Here is a 24,234-nt window from a genome sequence, read left to right as displayed (position 1 = left end):
AACATGATATGCCAATTTCTATTTACCCTTCATAAGGACCCTTTTCATCGAGTCCGATCCGACTAAAGTGGGAGAGACTAGCACCTGCTAGCCACCTTATGCAACAAGTGCATGTCAGTCGGTGGAACCTATCTCACGTAAGTGTACGTGTAAGGTCGGTCCGGGCCGCTTCATCCCACAATACCGTCGAAACAAGATAGGACTAGTAACGGTAAGCATATTGAACAACATCAACGCCCACAACAACTTGTGTTCTACTCGTGCATAGAAACTACTCATAAACCTAGCTCTGATACCACTGTTGGGGAACGTAGCAGAAATTCAAAATTTTCTATGCATCACCAAGATCAATCTATGGAGATTCTAGCAACAAGAGAGAGAGAGAGAGAGGGAGTGCATCTTCATACCCTTGAAGATCGCTAAGCGGAAGCGTTGCAAGAACGCGGATGAAGGAGTCGTACTCGTAGCGATTCAGATCACGATTGATTTCGATCTAAGCACCGAACAACGGCGCCTCCGCGTTCAACACATGTACAGCCCGGGGACGTCTCCTCCTTCTTAATCCAGCAAGGGGAGAGGAGAAGTTGAGGGAGAACTCCGACAACACGACGGCATGGTGGTGATGGAGCTCGTGGTTCTCCGGCAGGGCTTCGCCAAGCACTACGAGGAGGAGGAGGTGTTGGAGGAGGGAGAGGGCTGGGGCAGGTAAGAGATGCGGCCGCCCTCCCACCCCTCCACCATATATAGGGGCAAGGGGATAGGGGGAGGCGCCCTAGGGTTTCCCCTAGGGGGCGGCGGCCAAGCTGATTGGATCTCCCTAGGGAAAATCCTAGGGAGACTTGCCCCCCAAGCCAAGCAGGTGGAGGATTGCCTCCCAAGCTAGGTGGAGGCGCCTCACCTCCCCAAATGACGTGGGAAAGGGTGTGGGGGGCGCACCACCCCTTAGTGGGCTGGTTTGCCCCTTCCCTTTTGGCCCATGAGGCCCTCCAACACTTGCCGGGGCTCCCGAAACACCTTTCGGTCATGCTGGCCATAGCCTGGTACCCCCGGAACACTTCCGGACTCCAATACCCTTCATACAATATATCTATCTTCACTGCCGGACCATTCCGGAACTCTTGTGACGTCCGGGATCACATCCGAGACTCCGAACTACCTTCGGTAACCACATACTATTTCCCATAACAACTCTAGCGTCACCGAACCTTAAGTGTGTAGACCCTACGGGTTCGGGAACCATGCAGACATGACCGAGACGTTCTCGGGCCAATAACCAACAGCGGGATCTGGATACCCATGTTGGCTCCCACATGTTCCATGATGATCTCATCGGATGAACCACGATGTCGGAGATTCAATCAATCCCGTGTACAATTCCCTTTGTCTATCGGTATGTTACTTGCCCGAGATTCGATCGTCGGTATCCCAATACCTTGTTCAATCTCGTCACAGGCAAGTCTCTTTACTCGTTCCATAATGCATGATCCCGTGACTAACTCCTTAGTCACAATGAGCTCATTATGATGATGCATTACCGAGTGGGCCCAGAGATACCTCTCCGTCATACGGAGTGACAAATCCCAGTCTTGATTCGTGCCAACCCAACAGACACTTTCGGAGATACCTGTAGTGCACCTTTATAGACACCCAGTTACATTGTGATGTTTGGTACACCCAAAGAATTACTACGGTATCCGGGAGTTGCACAATCTCATGGTCTAAGGAAATGATACTTGACATTAGAAAAGCTCTTAGCAAACGAACTACACGATCTTGTGCTATGCTTAGGATTGGGTCTTGTCCATCACATCATTCTCCTAATGATGTGATCCCATTATCAATGACATCCGATGTCCATGGTCAGGAAACCATAACCATCTATTGATCAACGGGCTAGTCAACTAGAGGCTCACTAGGGACATGTTGTGGTCTATGTATTCACACATGTATTACGGTTTCCAGTTAATACAATTATAGCATGAACTATAGACAATTATCATGAACAAGGAAATACAATAATAACCATTTTATTATTGCCTCTAGGGCATATTTCCAATAGTCTCCCACTTGCACTAGAGTCAATAATCTAGTTCACATCACTATGTGATTGTAATGAATTCAACACCCATGGGGTTTGATCATATCTCACTTGTGAGAGAGGTTATTAGTCAACGGGTCTGAACCTTTCAGATCCGTGTGTGCTTTACAAATCTCTATGTCATCTTGTAGATGCAGCTACCACGCTCTATTTGGAGCTATTCCAAATAACTGTTCTACTATACGAATCCGGTTTACTACTCAGAATCATCCGGATTAGTGTCAAAGTTTGCATCGACGTAACCCTTTACGATGAACCGTTTTACCACCTCCATAATCGAGAAAATTCCTTAGTCCACTAGTTACTAAGGATAACTTTGACCGTTGTCCTGTGATCCATTCCTGGATCACTCTTGTATCCCTTAACTGACTCATGGCAAAACACACTTCAGGTGCGGTACACAACATAGCATACTGCAGAGCCTACGTCTAAAGCATAGGGGACGACCTTTGTCCTTTCTCTCTCTTCTGCCGTGGTCAGGTCTTGAGTCTTACTCAATACTCACACCTTATGACACAGCCAAGAACTCCTTCTTTGCCGATCTATTTTGAACTCCTTCAAAATCTTGTCACGCTATGTGTTCATCTGAAAGTACTATTAAGCGTTTTTTATCTATCCTTATAGATCTTGATGCTCAATGTTCAAGTAGCTTAATCTAGGTTTTCCATTGAAAAACATTTTTCAAATAACCCTATATGCTTTCCAGAAATTCTACATCATTTCTGATCAACAATATGTTAACAACATATACTCATCAGAAATTCTATAGTGCTCCCACTCACTTCTTTGGAAATACAAGTTTCTCATAAACTTTGTATAAACCCAAAATCTTTGATCATCTCATCAAAGCGTATATTCCATCTCTGAGATGCTTACTCCAATCCTTAGAAGGATTACTGGAGCTTTGCATACTTGTTAGCATCTTTCAGGATTGACAAAACCTTCTGGTTGTATCACATACAACCTTTCCTCAAGAATATCGTCGAGGAAACAATGTTTTGACATCCTATCTACAAGATTTCATAAATAATGCAGTAACTGCTAATATAATTTCAACAGGCTCTTATCATCGCTACGAGTGAGAAAATCTCATCATAGTCAACTCCTTGAGCTTGTGGGAAAATATCTTAGCGACAAGTCGAGCTTTCTTAATGGTGACACTTACCATCATTGTCCGTCTTACTTTTAAAATCCATCTGTACCCAACAGCCTTACGACCATTAAGTAGTTCTTCCAAAGTCTATACTTTGTTTTCATAAATGGATCCTCTCTCGGATTTTATGGCCTCGAGCCATTCATTGGAATCCGGGCCCACCATCTCTTCTCCATAGCTCGTAGGTTCATTGTTGTCTAGCAACATGACCTCCAAGACAGGATTACGTACCACTCTGAAGTAGTACGTCGACCTACGAGTTTTTGGTAGTGACTTGATCCGAAGTTTCATGATCAATATCATTAGCTTCCACTTCAATTGGTGTAGGCGCCACAGGAACAACTTCCTGTGCCCTGCTACGCACTAGTAGAAGTGACGGTTCAATAACCTCATCAAGTCTCCACCATCCTCCCACTCAATTCTTTCGAGAGAAACTTTGCCTCGAGAAAGGACCCGTTTCTAGAAACAATCACTTTTGCTTCCGGATCTGAAATAGGAGGTATACCCAACTGTTTTTGGGTGTCCTATGAAGATGCATTTATCCGCTTGGGTTTGAGCTTATCAGCCTGAAACTTTTCACATAAGCGTCGCAGCCCCAAACTTTTAAGAAACGACAGCTTAGGTTTCTCTAAACCATAGTTCATATGGTGTCGTCTCAATGGAATTGCTTGGTGCCCTATTTAAAGTGAATGCGGTTGTCTCTAATACCTAACCCATGAACGATAGTGGTAATTCGATAAGAGACATCATGGTATGCCCCATATCCAATAGGGTGCATCTATGATGTTCGGACACACCATCACACTATGGTGTTCCAGGCGGTGTTAGTTGTGAAACAATTTCCACAATGTCTTAATTGTGTACCAAACTCGCAACTCAGATATTCATCTCTATGATCATATCATAGACATTTTATCCTCTTGTCACGAAGATCTTCAACTTCACTCTGAAATTACTTGAACATTTCAATAATTTAGACTTGTTTTTGATCAATTAAATATACTCAACATCTACTCAAATCATCTATGAAGTAAGAACATAACGATATCCACTGCGTGCCTCAGCACTCATTGGACTACACACATAAAAATGTATTACTTCCAACAAGTTGCTTTCTTGTTCCATCTTACTGAAAACGAGGCTTTTCAGTCATCTTGCCCATGTGGTATGATTTGCATGTCTCAAGTGATTCAAAATCAAGTGAGTCCAAACGATCCATCTGCATGGAGTTTCTTCATGCGTACATACCAATAGACATGGTTCGCATGTCTCAAACTTTTCAAAAACGAGTGAGTCCAAAGATCCATCAACATGGAGCTTCTTCATGCGTTTTATACCAATATGACTCAAATGTCAGTGCCACAAGTAGGTGGTACTATCATTACTATCTTATATCTTTTGGCATGAACATGTGTATCACTACGATCGAGATTCAATAAACCAATCATTTTAGGTGCAAGACCATTGAAGGTATTATTCAAATAAACAGAGTAACCATTATTCTACTTAAATGAATAACCGTATTGTGATAAACATAATCCAATCATGTTTATGCTCAATGCAAACACCAAATAACAATTATTTAGGTTTAACATTGATCTCGATGGTAGAGGGAGCGTGCGATGTTTGATAACATCAAACTTCGAAATATTTCCAACACATATCGTCACCTCGCCTTTAGCTAGTCTCCGTTTATTCCGTAGCCTTTTATTTCGAGTTACTAACACTTAGCAACTGAACCGGTATCTAGACCATATTGCTACTAGGAGTACTAGTAAAGTACACATTTAATATAATGTATGTCCAATACACACTTCTGTCAACCTTGCCAGCCTTCTCATCTACCAAGTATCTAGGGTACTTCTGCTTCAGTGACCGTTCCCTCATTACAGAAGCACTTAGTCTTGGGTTTGGGTTCAACCTTGGGTTTCTTCACTAGAGCAGCAACTGATTTGTCGTTTCATGAAGTATCCCTACTTCCCCTTTGCCCTTCTTGAAACTAGTGGTTTTACTAACCATCAACAATTGATGCTCCTTCTTGATTTCTACTTTCGCGGTGTCAAACATCGCGAATAGCTCAAGGATCATCATATCTATCCGTGATATGTTATAGTTCACCATGAAGCTCTAGTAGCTTGGTGGCAGTGACTTTGGAGAACTGTCACTATGTCATATGGAAGATTAACTCTCACTCAATTCAAGCGATTGCGGTACTCAGACAATCTGAGCACATGCTCAACGATTGAGCTTTTCTCCCTTAGTTTGCAGGTTAAGAAACTTATCAGATGTCTCATACCTCTTGACGTGGGCACTAGCTTGAAATCCCAATTTCATCCCTTGGAACATCTCATATGTTCCGCGATGTTTCAAAATGTCTTCGACGCCACAATTCTAAACTGTTTAACATTACTGAACTATCATGTAGTCATCAAAACATGTATGTCAGATGTTCGCAACATCCAGAGACGACGTTCGGGGTTCAGCACACCGAGCGGTGCATTAAGGACATAAGCCTTCTGTGCAGCAATGAGGACAATCCTTAATTTACGGACCCAGTCCGCTTAATTTCTACTATCAACTTTGAACTATATTTTCTCTAGGAACATATCTAAACACTAGAACTAAAGCGCGAGCTTACGACATAATTTGCAAAGACCTTTTGACTATGTTCATGATATTTAAGTTCATCTGGTTATTTAATGAACTCCCACTTAGATAGACATCCCTCTAGTCATCTAAGTGATACATGATCCGAGTCAACTAGGTCGTGTCCGATCATCACGTGAGACGGACTAGTCATCATCAGTGAACATCTTCATGTTGATCGTATCTGCTATACGACTCATATTCGACCTTTCGGTCTCTTGTGTTCCGAGGCCATGTTTGTACATGCTAGGCTGTCAAGTCAATCTAAGTGTTTTGCTTGTGTAAATCTAGCTTACACCCATTGTATTCAAACATTAGAATCTATCACATCCGATCATCACGTGGTGCTTCGAAACAACGAACCTTCGCAGCGGTGCACAGTTAGGGGGAACACTTTCTTGAAATTATTACGAGGGGTCATCTTATTTACTACCGTCGTTCTAAGCAAATAAGATGCATAAACATGATAAACATCACATACAATCAAATAGTGACATGATATGGCCAATATCATTTTGCTCCTTTTGATCTCCATCTTCGGGGCTCCATGATCATCATCGTCACCGGCATGACACCATGATCTCCATCATCGTGTCTCCATGAAGTTGTCTCACCAACTATTACTTCTACTACTATGGCTAATGGTTTAGCAATGAAGTAAAGTAATTACATGGCGTTATTCAGTGACACGCAGGTCATACAATAAATAAAGACAACTCCTTTGGCTCCTGCCGGTTGTCATACTCATTGACATGCAAGTCGTGATTCCTATTACAGGAATATGACCAATCTCATACATAACATATATTTCATTTATCACATCCTTCTTGGCCATATCACATCACACGGTATATGCTGCAAAAACAAGTTAGACGTCCTCTGATTGTTGTTGCAAGTTTTTTACGTGGCTGCTATAGGTTTCTAGCAAGAACATTTCTTACCTACGCCAAAACCACAACATGATATGCCAATTTCTATTTACCCTTCATAAGGACCCTTTTCATCGAATCCGATCCGACTAAAGTGGGAGAGACTGGCACCCGCTAGCCACCTTATGCAACAAGTGCATATCAGTCGGTGGAACCTGTCTCACGTAAGTGTACGTGTAAGGTCGGTCCGGGCCGCTTCATCCCACAATACCGTTGAAACAAGATAGGACTAGTAACGGTAAGCATATTGAACAACATCAACGCCCACAACAACTTGTGTTCTACTCGTGCATAGAAACTACTCATAAACCTAGCTCTGATACCACTGTTGGGGAACGTAGCAGACCTTCAAAATTTTCTACGAATCACCAAGATCAATCTATGGAGATTCTAGCAACAAGAGAGAGAGAGGGAGTGAATCTTCATACCCTTGAAGATCACTAAGCGGAAGCGTTGCAAGAACGCGGATGAAGGAGTCGTACTCGTAGCGATTTAGATCGTGGTTGATTCCGATCTAAGCACCAAACAACGACGCCTCCGCGTTCAACACACGTACAGCCCGAGGATGTCTCCTCCTTCTTAATCCAGCAAGGGGAGAGGAGAAGTTGAGGGAGAACTCCGACAGCACGACGGCATGGTGGTGATGGAGCTCGTGGTTCTCCGGCAAGGCTTCGCCAAGCACTACGGAGGAGGAGGAGGTGTTGGAGGAGGGAGAGGGCTGCGCCAGGTAAGAGGTGCGGCTGCCCTCCCATCCCTCCACTATATATAGGGGCAAGGGGAGAGGGGGAGGCGCCCTAGGGTTTCCCCTAGGGGGCGGCGGCCAAGCAGATGGGATCTCCCTAGGGAAAATCCTAGGGAGACTTGCCCCCAAGCCAAGCAGGTGGAGGATTGCCTCCCAAGCTAGGTGGAGGCGCCTCACCTCCCCAAATGACGTGGGAAAGGGTGTGTGTGTGGGGGGGGGGGCGCACCACCCCTTAGTGGGCTGGTTTTCCCCTTCCCCTTTGGCCCATGAGGCCCTCCAACACTTGCCGGGGATCCCGAAACACCTTTCGGTCATGCTGGCCATAGCCTGGTACCCTCGGAACACTTTCGAACTCCAATACCCTTCGTCCAATATATCTATCTTCACCGCCGGACCATTCCGGAACTCCTCGTGACGTCCGGGATCACATCCGAGACTCCGAACTACCTTCGGTAACCACATACTATTTCCCATAACAACTCTAGCATCACCGAACCTTAAATGTGTAGACCATACGGGTTCGGGAACCATGCAGACATGACCGAGACGTTCTCTGGCCAATAACCAACAGCGGGATTTGGATACCCATGTTGGCTCCCCCATATTCCATGATGATCTCATCGGATGAACCACGATGTCGGAGATTCAATCAATCCCGTGTACAATTCCCTTTGCCTATCGGTATGTTACTTGCCCGAGATTCGATCGTCGGTATCCCAATACCTTGTTCAATCTCGTCACCGGCAAGTCTCTTTACTCGTTCCATAACGCATGATCCCGTGACTAACTCCTTAGTCACAATGATCTCATTATGATGATGCATTACCGAGTGGGCCCAGAGATACCTCTCCATCATACGGAGTGACAAATCCCAGTCTCGATTCGTGCCAGCCCAACAGACACTTTTGGAGATACCTGTAGTGCACCTTTGTAGCCACCCAGTTATGTTGTGACGTTTGGTACACCCAAAGCATTACTACGGTATCCGGGAGTTGCACAATCTCATGGTCTAAGGAAATGATACTTGACATTAGAAAAGCTCTTAGCAAACGAACTACACGATCTTGTGCTATGCTTAGGATTGGGTCTTGTCCATCACATCATTCTCCTAATGATGTGATCCCGTTATCAATGACATCCAATGTCCATGGTGAGGAAACCATAACCATCTATTGATCAACGAGCTAGTCAACTAGAGGCTCACTAGGGACATGTTTTGGTCTATGTTGGAAATATGCCCTAGAGGCAATAATAAATTGGTTAGTATTATTATATTTCCTTGTTCATGATAATCGTTTATTATCCATGCTATAATTGTATTGATAGGAAACTCAGATACATGTGTGGGTACATAGACAACACCATGTCCCTAGTAAGCCTCGAGTTGACTAGCTCATTGATCAATAGATGGTTACGGTTTCCTGACCATGGGCATTGGATGTCATTGATAACGGGATCACGTCATTAGGAGAATGATGTGATGGACAAGACCCAATCCTAAGCCTAGCACAAAGATCGTGTAGTTCGTATGCTAAAGCTTTTCTAATGTCAAGTATCATTTCCTTAGACCATGAGATTGTGCAACTCCCGGATACCGTAGGAATGCTTTGGGTGTACCAAACATCACAACATAACTGGGTGGCTATAAAGGTGCACTACAGGTATCTCCGAAAGTGTCTGTTGGGTTCGCACAAATCGAGACTGGGATTTGTCACTCCGGTTGACGGAGAGGTATCTCTAGGCCCACTCGGTAGGACATCATCATAATGTGCACAATGTGACCAAGGGGTTGATCAAGGGATGATGTGTTACGGAACGAGTAAAGAGACTTCCCGGTAACGAGATTGAACAAGTTATCGGCATACCGGCGATCGAATCTCGGGCAAGTACAATACCGCTAGACAAAGGGAATTGTATATGGGATCGATTGAGTCCTTGACATCGTGGTTCATCCGATGAGATCATCGTGGAACATGTGGGAGCCAACATGGGTATCCACATCCCGCTGTTGGTTATTGACCGGAGAGTTGTCTCGGTCATGTCTGCATGGTTCCCGAACCCGTAGGGTCTACACACTTAAGGTTCAGTGACACTAGGGTTGTAGAGATAATAGTATGTGGTAACCCGAATGTTGTTCGGAGTCCCATATGAGATCCCGGACGTCACGAGGAGTTCTGGAGTGGTCCGGAGGTAAAGATTTAGATATAGGAAGTCCAATTTCGGCCACCGGGAAAGTTTCGGGGGTCATCGGTATTGTACCGGGACCACCAGAAGGGTCCCGGGGGTCCACCAGGTGGGGCCACCTATCCCGGAGGGCCCCATAGGCTCAGGAGGCGTGGGAACCAGCCCCTGGTGGGCTGGTGCGCCCCCCTTTGGTCCTCCCATGCGCCTAGGGTTAGAAACCCTAAGGGGTGGGGGCGCCTCCACTTGGCTTGGAGGCCAAGCCACCCTAGGGCCGCCGCCCCCCTCCCTAGATGGGATCTACAGGGGGCCACCGCCCCCCTAGGACCCTATATATAGTGGAGGGGAGGAAGGGCAGCCGCACCTGAGTCCCTGGCGCCTCCCTCTCTCCCGTGACACCTCTTCCTCCCCGCTTGCGCTTGGCGAAGCCCTGCCGGGATCTCGCTACTTCCACCACCACGCCGTCGTGCTCCTGGATCTCCATCAACCTCTCCTCCCCTTGCTGGATCAAGAAGGAGGAGATGTCTCTCCCAACCGTATGTGTGTTGAACGCGGAGGTGCCGTCCATTCGGCGCTAGGATCATCGGTGATTTGGATCACGACGAGTACGACTCCTTCAACCCCGTTCTCTTGAACGCTTCCGCTTAGCGATCTACAAGGGTATGTAGATGCACTCTCCTCTCTCTCGTTGCTAGTCTCTCCATAGATAGATCTTGGTGATTCGTAGGAAAATTTTGAATCTCTGCTACGTTCCCCAACAGTGGCATCATGAGCTAGGTCTATTGTGTAAATTCTTTGCACGAGTAGAACACAAAGTAGTTGTGGGCGTTGATTTTGTTCAATATGCTTACCATGACTAGTCCAATCTTGTTTTGACGGTATTGTGGGATGAAGCGGCCCGGACCGACCTTACACGTACACTTATGTGAGACAGGTTCCACCGACTGACATGCACTTGTTGCATAAGGTGGCTAGCGGGTGCCAGTCTCTCCCACTTTAGTCGGAACGGATTCGATGAAAAGGGTCCTTATGAAGGGTAAATAGCAATTGGCATATCACGTTGTGGTTTTTGCGTAGGTAAGAAACATTCTTGCTAGAAACCCATAGCAGCCACGTAAAAACATGCAAACAACAATTAGAGGACGTCTAACTTGTTTTTGCAGGGTATGCTATGTGATGTGATATGGCAAAAAAGAATGTGATGAATGATATGTGATGTATGAGATTGATCATGTTCTTGTAATAGGAATCACGACTTGCATGTCGATGAGTATGACAACCGGCATGATCCATAGGAGTTGTCTTAATTTATTGTATGACCTGCGTGTCATTGAACAAACGCCATGTAATTACTTTACTTTATTGCTTACCGGTAGCCATAGTAGTAGAAGTAATAAGTTGGCGAGACAACTTCATGGAGACACAATGATGGAGATCATGATGATGGAGATCATGGTGTCATGCCGGTGACGATGATGATCATGGAGCCCCGAAGATGGAGATCAAAAGGAGCAAAATGATATTGGCCATATCATGTCACTATTTGATTGCATGTGATGTTTATCATGTTTATGCATCTTATTTGCTTAGAACGACGGTAGTAAATAAGATGATCCCTCATTAAAATTTCAAGAAAGTGTTCCCCCTAACTGTGCACCGTTGCGAAAGTTCATCGTTTCGAAGCACCATGTGATGATCAGGTGTGATAGATTCTAACGTTCACATACAACGGGTGTAAGCCAGATTTACACACGCGAAACACTTAGGTTGACTTGACGAGCCTAGCATGTACAGACATGACCTCGGAACACAAGAGACCAAAAGGTCGAGCATGAGTCGTATGGTAGATACGATCAACATGAAGATGTTCACCGATGATGACTAGTCCGTCTCACGTAATGATCAGACACGGCCTAGTTGAATCGGATCATGTAATCACTTAGATGACTGGAGGGATGTCTATCTGAGTGGGAGTTCATTAGATGAACTTAATTATCCTGAACATAGTCAAAAGCCCTTTGCAAATTATGTCATAGCTCGCTCTTTAGTTCTACTGTTTTAGATATGTTCCTAGAGAAAATATAGTTTAAAGTTGACAGTAGTAATTATGCGGATAGTAGAAGGCTTATGTCCTTAATGCACCGCTCGGTGTGCTAGACCTCGAACATGGTCTGTGGATGTTGCGAACATCTGACATACACGTTTTGATGACTACATGATAGTTCGGTAATGTTAAATGGTTTAGAATTGAGGCACCGAAGACATTTTTGAAATGTCACGAAACATATGAGATGTTTCGAGGGCTGAAATTGGGATTTCAGGCTCGTGCCCACGTCAAGAGGTATAAGACCTCCGACGATTTTCTTAGCCTGCAAACTAAGGGAGAAAAGCTCAATAGTTGAACTTGTGCTCAGATTGTCTGAGTACAACAATCACTTGAATCGAGTGGGAGTTGATCTTCCAGATGAGACAGTGATGTTTCTCCAAAGTCATTGCCACCAAGCTACTAGAGCTTCGTGATCAACTATAACATATCATGGATAGATATGATGATCCTTGAAGTGTTCGTGATGTTTGACACCGTGAAAGTAGAAGTCAAGTAGGAGCATCAATTGTTGATGGTTATTAAAACCACTAGTTTCAAGAAGGGCAAGGGCAAGAAGGGATACTTCATAAAACGGCAAATCAGTTGCTGCTCCAGTGAAGAAACCCAAGGTTGAACCCAAACCCGAGACTAAGTGCTTCTGTAATAAGGGGAACAGCCACTAGAGCAGAATTACCCTAGATACTTGGTAGATAAGAAGGCTGGCAAGGTCGATAGAAGTATACTGGATATACATTATGTTAATGTGTACTTTACTAGTACTCCTAGTAGCACTAGGGTATTAGATACCGGTTCGGTTGCTAAGTGTTAGTAACTCGAAATAAAAGCTATGGAATAAACGGAGACTAGCTAAAAGGTGAGCTGACGATATGTGTTGGAAGTGTTTCCAAGGTTGATGTGATCAAGCATCGCACGCTCCCTCTACCATCGAGATTGGTGTTAAACCTAAATAATTGTTATTTGGTGTTTGGGTTGAGCATAGACATGCTTGGATTATGTCTATCGCAACACGGTTATTCATTTAAGGAGAATAATGGTTACTCTGTTTATTTGAATAATACCTTAAATGGTCTTGCACCTAAAAGGAATGGTTTATTGAATCTCGATCGTAGTGATACACATTTTCATGCCAAAAGATATAAGATTGTAATGATAGTACCACTTACTTGTGGCACTGCCATGTAATTCATATTGGTATAAAACGCATGAAGAAGCTCCATGTTGATGGATCTTTGGACTCACTCGTTTCTGAAAAATTTGAGACATGCGAACCAAGTCTATTGGTGTATACGCATGGAGAAACTCCATGCAGATGGATCGTTTGGACTCGCTTGATTTTGAATCACTTGAGATATGCAAATCATACCACATGGGCAAGATGACTGAAAAGCCTTGTTTTCAGTAAAATGGAACAAGATAGCAACTTGTTGGAAGTAACACATTTTGGTGCGTGCAGTCCAATGGGTGCTGAGGCATGCAGTGAATATCGTTATGTTCTTACTTCACAGATGATTCGAGTAGATGTTGTATTTACTTGATGGAACACAAGTCTGAATTATTGAATGGTTCAAGTAATTTCAGAGTGAAGTTGAAGATCATTGTGACAAGAGGATAAAATGTCTGTGATATGATCATAGAGATGAGTATCTGAGTTACGAGCTTTGGCACGCAATTAAGACATTGTGGAAATTGTTTCACAATTAATACCGCGTGGAACACCGTAGCGTGATGGTGTGTCCGAACATCATAGTTGCACCCTATTGGATATGGGGCATACCATGATGTCTCTTATCGAATTACCACTATCATTCATGGGTTAGGCATTAGAGACAACCGCATTCACTTTAAATAGGGAACCACGTATTTCCGTTGAGATGACACCGTATGAACTATGGTTTAGAGAAACCTAAGCTGTCGTTTCTTGGAAGTTTGGGGCTGCGACGCTTATGTGAAAAAGTTTCATCGTGATAAGCTCGAACCCAAAACGGATAAATACATCTTCATAGGATACCCAAAATGGTTGGGCATACCTCCTATCTCAGATCCAGAAGCAAGAGTAATTGTTTCTAGAAACGGGTCCTTCCTCGAGGAAAAGTTTCTCTCGAAAGAATTGAGTGGGAGGATGGTGGAGACTTGATGAGGTTAATGAACCATCACTTCAACCAGTGTGTAGCAGGGCACAAGAAGTTGTTCATGTGGCACCTACACCAATTGAAGTGGAAGTTGATGATAGTGATCATGATGCTTCAGATCAAGTCACTACCGAACCTCGTAGGTCGACAAGGACGCATACTACTTCAGAGTGGTACGCAATCCTGTGTTAGAGGTCATGTTGCTAGACAACAATGAACCTACGAGCTATGGAGAAGCGATGGTGGGCCCGGATTCTGACAAATGGCTTGAGGCCATAAAATCCGAGAGAGGATCCATGTATGAAAACAAAGTGTAGACTTTGGGAGAACTACTTGATGGTCGTAAAGGCTGTTGGGTACAGATGGAATTTAGAAGAAGACAGACAATGATGGTAAAGTGTCACCATTAAGAAAGCTCGACTTGTCATTAAGATGTTTTCCGACAAGTTCAAGGAGTTGACTACGGTGAGGCTTTCTCACTCGTAGCGATGCTAAGAGTCTGTTGGAATTGGATTAGCAGTTACTGCATTATTTATGAAATCTTGCAGATAGGATGTCAAAACATTGTTTCCTCGATGATATCCTTAAGGAAAGGTTGTATGTGATACAACCAGAAGGTTTTGACAATCCTGAAAGACGCTAACAAGTATGCAGAGCTCCAACAATCCTTCTAAGGACTGGAGTAAGCATCTCGGAGTTGGAATGTACGCTTTGATGAGATGATCAAAGATTTTGGGTTTATACAAAGTTTATGAGAAACTTGTAATTCCAAAGAAGTGAGTGGGAGCACTATATTATTTCTGATGAGTATATGTTGTTGACATATTGTTGATCAGAAATGATGTATAATTTCTGGAAAGCATATAGGGTTGTTTGAAAGGTGTTTTTCAATAGAGAATCTGGATTAAGTTGCTTGAACATTGAGCTTCAAGATCTATGAGGATAGATCAAAAACCGCTAGATGGTACTTTCAAGTTAGCACATACCTTGACATGATATTGAAGGTGTTCAAGATGGATCAGTCAAAGAAGGAGTTCTTACCTGAGTTGTAAGGTATGAAGTTAAGAGTTAAAGCTCGACCACGGCAGAAGAGAGAGAAAGGACGAAGGTCGTCCCCTATGCTTCAGACGTAGGCTCTATAATATGCTATGATGTGTACCGCACCAGAAGTGTGCCTTGCCATGAGTCAGTCAAGGGGTACAAGAATGATCCAGAATGAGGATCATTGGACAACGGTCAAAATTGTCCTTGGAGTAAATAAGGACATGTTTCTCAATTATGGAGGTGATAAAGAGTTCGGCATAAAGGGTTACATCGATGCAAGCTTTAACACCTATCCGAGTGACTCTGAGTAGCAAACCGGATACGTATGGTGGAGCAACCATTTGGAATAGCTCCAAGTGGAGCGTGGAAGCAGCATTTACAATATGACATAGAGAATTGCGAAATACATATGGATCCGAATGTTGCAGACCCGTTGACTAAAAACCTCTCTCACAAGCAAAACATGATCAAACCCCAGAACTCATTGAGTCTTAATCACATGGTGATGTGAACTAGTTTAGTGACACTAGTAAACTCTTTGGATGTTGGTCACATGGCGATGTGTCCTATCAGTGTTAATCACATGGCGATGTGAACTAGATTATTGACTCTAGTGCAAGTGGAAGATTGTTGGAAATATGCCCTAGAGGCAATAATAAATTGGTTATTATTATTATATTTCCTTGTTGATAATCGTTTATTATCCATGCTATAATTGTATTGATAGGAAACTCAGATACATGTGTGGGTACATAGACACCACCATGTCCCTAGTAAGCCTCTAGTTGACTAGCTCGTTGATCAATAGATGGTTACGGTTTCCTGACCATGGGCATTGGATGTCATTGATAACGGGATCACATCATTAGGAGAATGATGTGATGGACAAGACCCAATCCTAAGCCTAGCACAAAGATCGTTTAGTTCGTATGCTAAAGCTTTTCTAATGTCAAGTATCATTTCCTTAGACCATGAGATTGTGAAACTCCCGGATACCGTAGGAATGCTTTGGGTGTACCAAACGTCACAACATAACTGGGTGGCTATAAAGGTGCACTACAGGTATCTCCGAAAGTGTCTGTTGGGTTGGCATGAATTGAGACTGGGATTTGTCACTCCGGTTAACGGAGAGGTATCTCTGGGCCCACTTGGTAGGACATCATCATAATGTGCACAATGTGACCAAGGGGTTTATCACGGGATGATGTGTTACGGAACGAGTAAACAGACTTGCCGGTAACGAGATTGAACAAGGTATCGGCATACCGACGATCTAATCTCGGGAAAGTACAATACCGCTAGACAAAGGGAATTGTATACGGGATCGATTGAGTCCTTGACATCTGGTTCATCCGATGAGATCATCGTGGAACATGTGGGAGCCAACATGGGTATCCAGATCCCGCTGTTGGTTATTGACCGGAGAGTTGTTTCAGTCATGTCTGCATGGTTCCCGAACCCGTAGGGTCTACACACTTAAGGTTCGGTGACACTAGGGTTGTAGAGATAATAGTATGCGGTAATCCGAATGTTTTTCGGAGTCCCGGATGAGATCCCGGACGTCATGAGGAGTTCCGGAGTGGTCCGGAGGTAAAGATTTATATATAGGAAGTCCAGTTTCGGCCACCGGGAAAGTTTCGGGGGTCATCGGTGTTGTACCAGGACCACCGGAAGGGTCCCGGGGGTCCATCGGGTGGGGCCACCTATCCCGGAGGGCCCCATAGGCTGAGGGGGCGTGGGAACTAGCCTCTGGTGGGCTGGTGCGCCCCCCTTTGGGCCTCCCATGCGCCTAGGGTTAGAAACCCTAAGGGGTGGGGGTGCCTCCACTTGGCTTGGAGGCCAAGCCACCCCTAGGGCCGCCGCCTCCCTCCCTAGATGGGATCTACAGGGGGCCGGCGCCCCTCCTAGGCCCCTATATATAGTGGAGGGGAGGGAGGGCAGCCGCACCTGAGTCCCTGGCGCCTCCCTCTCTCACGTGGCACACCTTCCTCCCCGCTTGCGCTTGGCGAAGCCCTACCGGGATCCCGCTACTTCCACCACCACGCCGTCGTGCTGCTGGATCTCCATCAACCTCTTCTCCCCTTGCTGGATCAAGAAGGAGGAGATTTCTCTCCCAACCATATGTGTGTTGAACGTGGAGGTGCCGTCCGTTCGGCGCTAGGATCATCAGTGATTTGGATCACGACGAGTACGACTCCTTCAACCCCGTTCTCTTGAACGCTTCCGCTTAGTGATCTACAAGGGTATGTAGATGCACTCTCCTCTCTCTCGTTGCTAGTCTCTCCATAGATAGATCTTGGTGATTCGTAGGAAAATTTTGAATTTCTGCTACGTTCCCCAACAGTCTATGTATTCACACAAGTATTACGGTTTCCAATTAATACAATTATAGCATGAACTATAGACAATTATCATGAACAAGGAAATACAATAATAACCATTTTATAATTGCCTCTAGGGCATATTTCCAATACTCACATGGTATACAGAGTCATCCCTCTTCACCGCATCTAGCCATGTCGAGTTCTTCTTCTTCCGTCGCCCTGACTGCACCCTCGATTGCTGCTCTCGGCCACACCATCACCGAGAAGCTCATGCGCGAGAACTTTCTCGTGTGGAGGGTGCAAGTCCTGCCGCACATCAAGGCGGCAGGGATGACCGGTTACATCGACGGCTCCATCCAGCAGCCCCCCGTTGTGATCACCATGGAGAAAGACGTCTCCGGAAAGAAGGTGGTCACCGACGTGGCCAACCCCGAGCACGCCGTATGGGTCACTCAGGATCAGCAGGTTCTCACCTTTCTGAATGCATCTTTATCTCGAGAAGTCCTAATGCAGGTCAGCACATGCACTACTGCGGCGACGCTCTGGGCTGCGCTCCTGCAGAGCTTCTCGTCGCAATCCAGGGCGAGGGTGATCCAGCTCCGCTCACAGCTCAAGCATACCCGCAAGGGCGATCTTTCAGCGGTGGCCTACTTCACCAAGATGAAGGGCATCGCCGACGAACTTGCATCCGCCGACAAGCCGCTTGATGAGGGTGATGTGGTCAACCACATCCTACAAGGCCTTCTCCATGAGCCCGACTACAACGGGTTCGTCTCCGCCATCTCCACGCGCACTATAACCGAGCAGCCGATCAGCCTCAACGAGCTTTTCTCGTTCTACTCTCAGCAGAGGCCCGCATCGCCGCCCAGACCGTCTCCTACTCCATGAACCTTGCGGCTAGGGGCGGTGGTCGCGGCGGCGGCAACTACAGCCGCCCCTGGTGGCGGCAACGGCGGCGGCAGTGGTGGCTCTCGCGGCTTCAACAACAACAACGCGGGTGGCCAGCGCTACCCCGACAACTCTGGTAATAGCGGGTCTGGTGGCGCGCCGCGACAAGGTGGTGATGACCGCGATGATGGCGGTGACCGCGCGAAGTGTCAGATCTACAAGATGGAGGGGCGTGGATCTTGGCACTGCAGGAAGCGTTATGATCGCAGCTACAACAATAACGTCTGCAATCCCGCGGGCGGAGGTGGTGGTGGAGGAAACCGTTTGGCCAACGCCGTTCACTCCTACGGAGTGGACACAAATTGGTACCTCGACACAAGAGCAACCGATCACGTGATAGGGGAGTTGGAGAAACTTGCTGTTCGGGATCGTTACACTGGCACGGAATAAATCCACACCGCGAGTGGTCAAGGTATGGACATTGCTCACATCGGTCATTCGGTTCTCACTACCCCTCATGGCTCTTTAAAACTAAATAATATCATCCATGCACCAGAATCAGATCAAAGTTTATTTTCTGCCTACAAGCTTATTCGAGATAACAATGCTTTCCTTGAAGTTTACCCTGAAATTTTCTTTGTTAAGGATCGAGCCACCCGGAGAACCGTTCTGCAAAGCAAGAGTAGGGGTCGCTTGTTTCCCGTTTCTGGCCGCCATGATGCTCCTCCCCGTCAAGCTCTCAGTGTGATCAAGCCATCTACCTCAAGATGGCACAAGCGCCCAGGGCATCCTGCCTTTTCGGTGGTCCAAAAAATTCTTCGAGATTTTAGTCTTCCAGTTTCCAATAAAAAGGATCATCCCCTTGTGTGTGATTCATGTCAGATGGCCAAGAGTCATCAACTCCCTTATTCTCATTCTACTAGTGAATCAAAGGCTCCTTTAAGAGCTAGATTTTTCAGATGTGTGGGGCTTGGACCCGTTTCTGTTGGCAGACAAAAATATTATGTCAGCTTTATTGATGATTTCAGCAAGTTTAGTTGGATCTATTTGCTTAAAAATAAGTTTGCAAAGTTTCATCTTTTCCAACAACATGTTGAACGCCTCTTTGATCACAAAATTCTTGCCATGCAAATGGACTGGGGTGGTGAATACCAAAAACTCCACTCTTTCTTTGAGCGCATAGGCCTCACTCACCATGTTTCATGTCCACATGCTCACCAACAGAACAGATCTGCTGAAAGAAAACATAGGCACATAGTGGAGGTGGGTCTCCCCCTCCTTGCTCATGCCTACATGCCATTGAAGTTTTGGGATGAAGCGTTCCTCACTGCTGTCTATCTCATCAATCGTGTTCCTAGTAGAGTCATTAATAATCAAACCCCTCTTGAACGTCTCTTTGGCACTAAACCAAAGTACACATTCCTTCGCATTTTTGGTTGTGCCGTTTGGCCAAATCTACGTCCTTTTAATAAGCACAAGCTCGAGTTTCATTCGAAACAATGTGTTTTTCTGGGGTACAGTAGCCTTCATAAAGGTTACAAGTGTTTGGATGTTGCCACTGGACGTGTCTACGTTTCTCGCGATGTGGTTTTTGATGAACAAGTTTTTCCTTTTGCCAAGCTCCATCCCAGCGCCGGCGCTCAACTTCGCAAAGAACTTGTTCTTCTACCCGCCCATCTCCTCCCATCGCCAAACTTTATCCTCGGGGGTGTAGTCGATCCTGCTGACCATGTGTCAATGTCTCATGACTCTATTGATCAAAACTCTGCTGAAAGTGTGCAGGAATATAATGAAGCAACAAGAGAAAATTCGTATGATTTTATGTCGGGATCAGAAGCTGCAGCGCACACCACAGAGGATTTGCACGGCGATCCCGGAGCTGATCTGGGCGGGATTCCCTCGGGATCCGCCTCGTCACTTGCCCCAGGCAGGCCAGGCGCATCGCCTCTGGGATCCGTGCCGGTGTCAGCCAGGCGGGCTGCACCTGCGGCAGGATCTGGTGGACCAGTCCCACATGGCCTTGGTCGGCCCTTGTCGCATCCGCGGGTCGCACCTGTGGCGGGGCCAGGCAGGCCCTCTGCGCGCGGAGTCAAATACGGACGAGCCAAGTGGTCGCTTCGGGGAGGCGGCTACATCTGCGCCCGCTGATTCGCCACTACCGTCCCAAGAGCCGCAATAGGAGTTCCTCCATGGATATTCTGTGGACTCCAGATCGGCTGTGTCTTCTTCCTCAAACCGGCTTCAGCAACGAGATTTGCAACCAGCTCCACCGCCTCCTGCACGCTCCCATACCAGGTCACAGAGTGGTATTGTTCAGCCTAAAATCTATAAAGATGGTTGTGTTCGTTGGGGTTCTTTTTGTGCCACAAGAGAACCGCAGAGTTTGGGAGAAGCACTTGGCGAATGTCGATGGAAGGAAGCAATGGATGAGGAATATGATGCTCTTATGAAAAACAAAACGTGGCGTTTGGTTCCACCAGTCAAGGGAAGGAATCTTATTGACTGCAAGTGGGTCTATAAGGTCAAGCGAAAATCTGATGGCACTATTGATAGATATAAGGCACGTTTAGTTGCAAAAGGTTTCAAGCAGAGGTACGGGCTTGATTATGAGGCACATTTAGTCCTGTAGTAAAAGCAGTTACTATTAGAATAATTCTCTCAGTTGTAGTCTCTAGAAACTGGTGCATTCGATAGCTAGATGTAAAGAACGCGTTCTTGCATGGTGTTCTTGAAGATGAAGTGTTAATGGGGCAACCTCCTGGGTATGAAAATTCCAGATTTCCACGCCATGTTTAAGCTTGACAAAGCATTGTATGGACTGAAACAGGCGCCTAGGGCTTGGTACTCTCGGTTATCTTCAAAGTTGCAATCTCTAGGGTTTTCTCTGTCTAAGGGAGACACCTCATTGTTCTTTTATCATCGATATGGGATTACCATTTTTATGCTCATTTATGTTGATGATATTGTTGTCACAAGTTCCTCATCTCAAGCAGTTGAAGCTCTCCTCAAGGACTTGAGAAAGGACTTTGCACTAAAGGATCTGAGCAACTTGCATTTCTTCCTTGGAATTGAGGTAAAACATGTACCAAGTGGAATTGTGTTGTCACAGGAAAAGTATGTACAAGAAATACTCCAGAGGATGGGCATGAAGACGTGTAAGCCATCACCTACGCCTTTGTCTATCTCTGAAAAGTTGTCTCTTCATGATGGAGAGGCGCTTGGGGCAAAGGATGTCACTAGGTATAGAAGCATTGTAGGAGCATTGCAATACTTGACTTTGACTAGGCCAGATATTTCATACTCAGTAAACAAAGTTTGTCAATTTTTACATGCTCGTACTAGTGCCCATTGGACAGCCGTAAAAAGGATACTTAGATATCTTCAAGGAACCAAAGGTCATGGTCTCAAATTTGGAAAGTCAGATTCAATGCTAGCAGTGCTTTTTCAGATGCAGACTGGACAGGCTGTCCTGATGACAAGAGGTCAACATGAGGCTTTGCAGTATTCCTTGGAGGTAACTTGATATCCTGGTGTGCTCGCAAGCAACCCACTGTTTGTCGGTCAAGTTCAGAAGCTTATTACAAGGCGTTAGCCAATGCTAATGCTGAAATTATTTGGGTCCAAAATTTGCTGACAGAACTGGGTGTTCATCATCCAAAAGCGGCATCACTTTGGTGTGATAACCTTGGTGATACATACCTATCTGCTAATCCTATATTTCATGCTAGGACAAAACATATTGAAATTGATTATCATTTTGTTCGTGAACGGATGGCTGATAAATTGTTGAATATACGGTTTATACCCACTGGTGATCAACTTGCAGACGGATTCACTAAGCCACTTACTTTGCAACAACTGAAGGCATTCAGGCACAATCTCAACTTGGATAGTTGTGATTGAGGGGGAGTGTTAAACATTCTATTCTCTATGTATATACACGGTGTATGTATAAAACGTGTGTATCACATTGTAGGCGTGCGTGTGTTGGATTTGGGCCGGTAGGATCAATCTCCATCTTGTTGTACTTATCCTGTAGATAGATGAGATCGATCCTAACCTCCCGCAACCTCCTCTCTATAATCTCTTCGGCCTTGTGCCCTATTTAACATGTACGCGTCCCTACCTAGCCTGCATACGCTTAACCTATCTTCTCATAGATCCGCCACTAGTCCATGTACCAAAACCGCCTCCAATGGTTGTTCATGTAAGTGTATGTTTATCATTCCTGGTATTTTTCCTCTTTTGAGGAAGTTTTGGCATTCACCTGATGTTGCACCCATTGCATGTGACTCTCATCCATTTCGTGAGAGGCTAAGACAGGCAGTAACCACACGCAGGAGTTATATCTCGTCGACTACGAAATGGAACTCCGCCTGGCACTTGTTGATCACCAAATGGGTCGGTCCAATATGGGTTCTGGGGGAAGAGGTTTTATGAAACTTCTACTACTGGTTTGGACTGGTTTTATAAGCTTCCGTGTGTTCATTTTCCATTTGTCTCATGTGTTTTCTGTGTTGGTTTTTATCCCCCCTTTTTGGAATTTTTTGTGTTTCTTTACCTGTTTTCTTTAGTTTTTTTTCTTTTTATACCTTTTCTTTTTTCCTTTTTATCCTTTTAAATACATGTTCTACATTTTTCGTATGCACCAAGAACATTTTCCTAATTGTACTTGACGAACGTCTTTTTTCATATGCATGTTTCAAACATTTTTGAATAGGTGTTAAATATTGCTTACAAATACAATCATATTTTTAATGACATAAACATGTTTTTTTAAACTACACAAACATGTTTTTTACTACATTGTATAAACATTTTTGAAAATGTCAAAACCATAATTTTGAAACGCGTGAACATTGTTTTTAGATGTCAAATATAGATTATGGTATGGTACAGTTTTCTCTTGAATTATGTGAACAATTTTAAAAATATAATAAACAATTTTTAAACTGGTGAGCATTTTCTAAATGTTGTAAACCATTTTTTGGATGTTATGAACATTTTTAAATTTGCTTGAAGATTTATTTATTTTAACACTGCATGAACATTCTTTTAACACACGATGAGCTTTTTAAGAATTTAAGTATAATATTTTCATTTCTGAAATATAAATAAAAGTGATTAAAAATAAATAAGAAGAGAGAGAAAAAAAGCTACACTCCTTCAGCTTTGGGCCGGTACATCAGGGAAAAGTCAGGGCGACCAATTGTTTCGTCTCGCTTGAAGAAAGACAAACAGGGTGCTCCGTCTGGCCCACAAAATAACCGCCGATATACGGTATTGGAATAAAAACATGTCCTGAACAGGTACCGTATACAGGGACAACCCATAATTTTCTTTGTGGCGAGTTGTAAAAATCCTCCAGCAACTGCCAAATGTAGTGTTTTCCCCCCCTCGTTTGCGGTTCCTGTTTCCCTTGTGCGACTTGGCGGGAGGGACATTTCCGTTCGCGCTCGCCTTTTCGCCGGCGCCCCCGCCACAAATCTCCGATGACTTTTGCTTCGTCGGGCTACCTCGCGTCGTTGAGAGGTTTGGATGTCCTCGTCCACGTCTTCGCCACAAAGATTGGACCTCGGGGATGCTCATTTCTTGTCGTGGACGGGCAACACCCGACGACGCCATGGATCCGGCCGAAAACTTTGAGGAGTGGCTAGTTGCAGGCGGATTCTGCTACTCTAGCCACGATTGAGGCACGCCGTCATCCGCGTGAGCCGTAGCCGCTGGGCGGGGACAGGCGGCGACGGTGGTGGATTTTGAATCGGCCGGTGATGAAGAAGAAGGGGGCGATGCTAGTTGTGAGTTGCATTGGGATTTTTCCCGAACAGGAAGGGTGAAGCAATATAGTAGCTGATAAGTATTTCTCTCTGTGAAAACCAAGGTTATCGAACCAATAGGAGAACCACGCAATTCCTAGTGAACAACACCTGCACACACAAAAGCAAATACTTGCACCCAACGTGGGCAAGAGGGTTATCAATCCTCTTGAACTC

The sequence above is a fragment of the Triticum dicoccoides genome, chromosome 1B, assembly GCF_002162155.2.
Source record: "Triticum dicoccoides isolate Atlit2015 ecotype Zavitan chromosome 1B, WEW_v2.0, whole genome shotgun sequence".
In the NCBI taxonomy this organism is placed as follows: Eukaryota; Viridiplantae; Streptophyta; class Magnoliopsida; order Poales; family Poaceae; genus Triticum; species Triticum dicoccoides.
The sequence above is the reverse complement of the archived record's forward strand: the minus strand, read 5'-3'. Positions refer to the sequence as shown.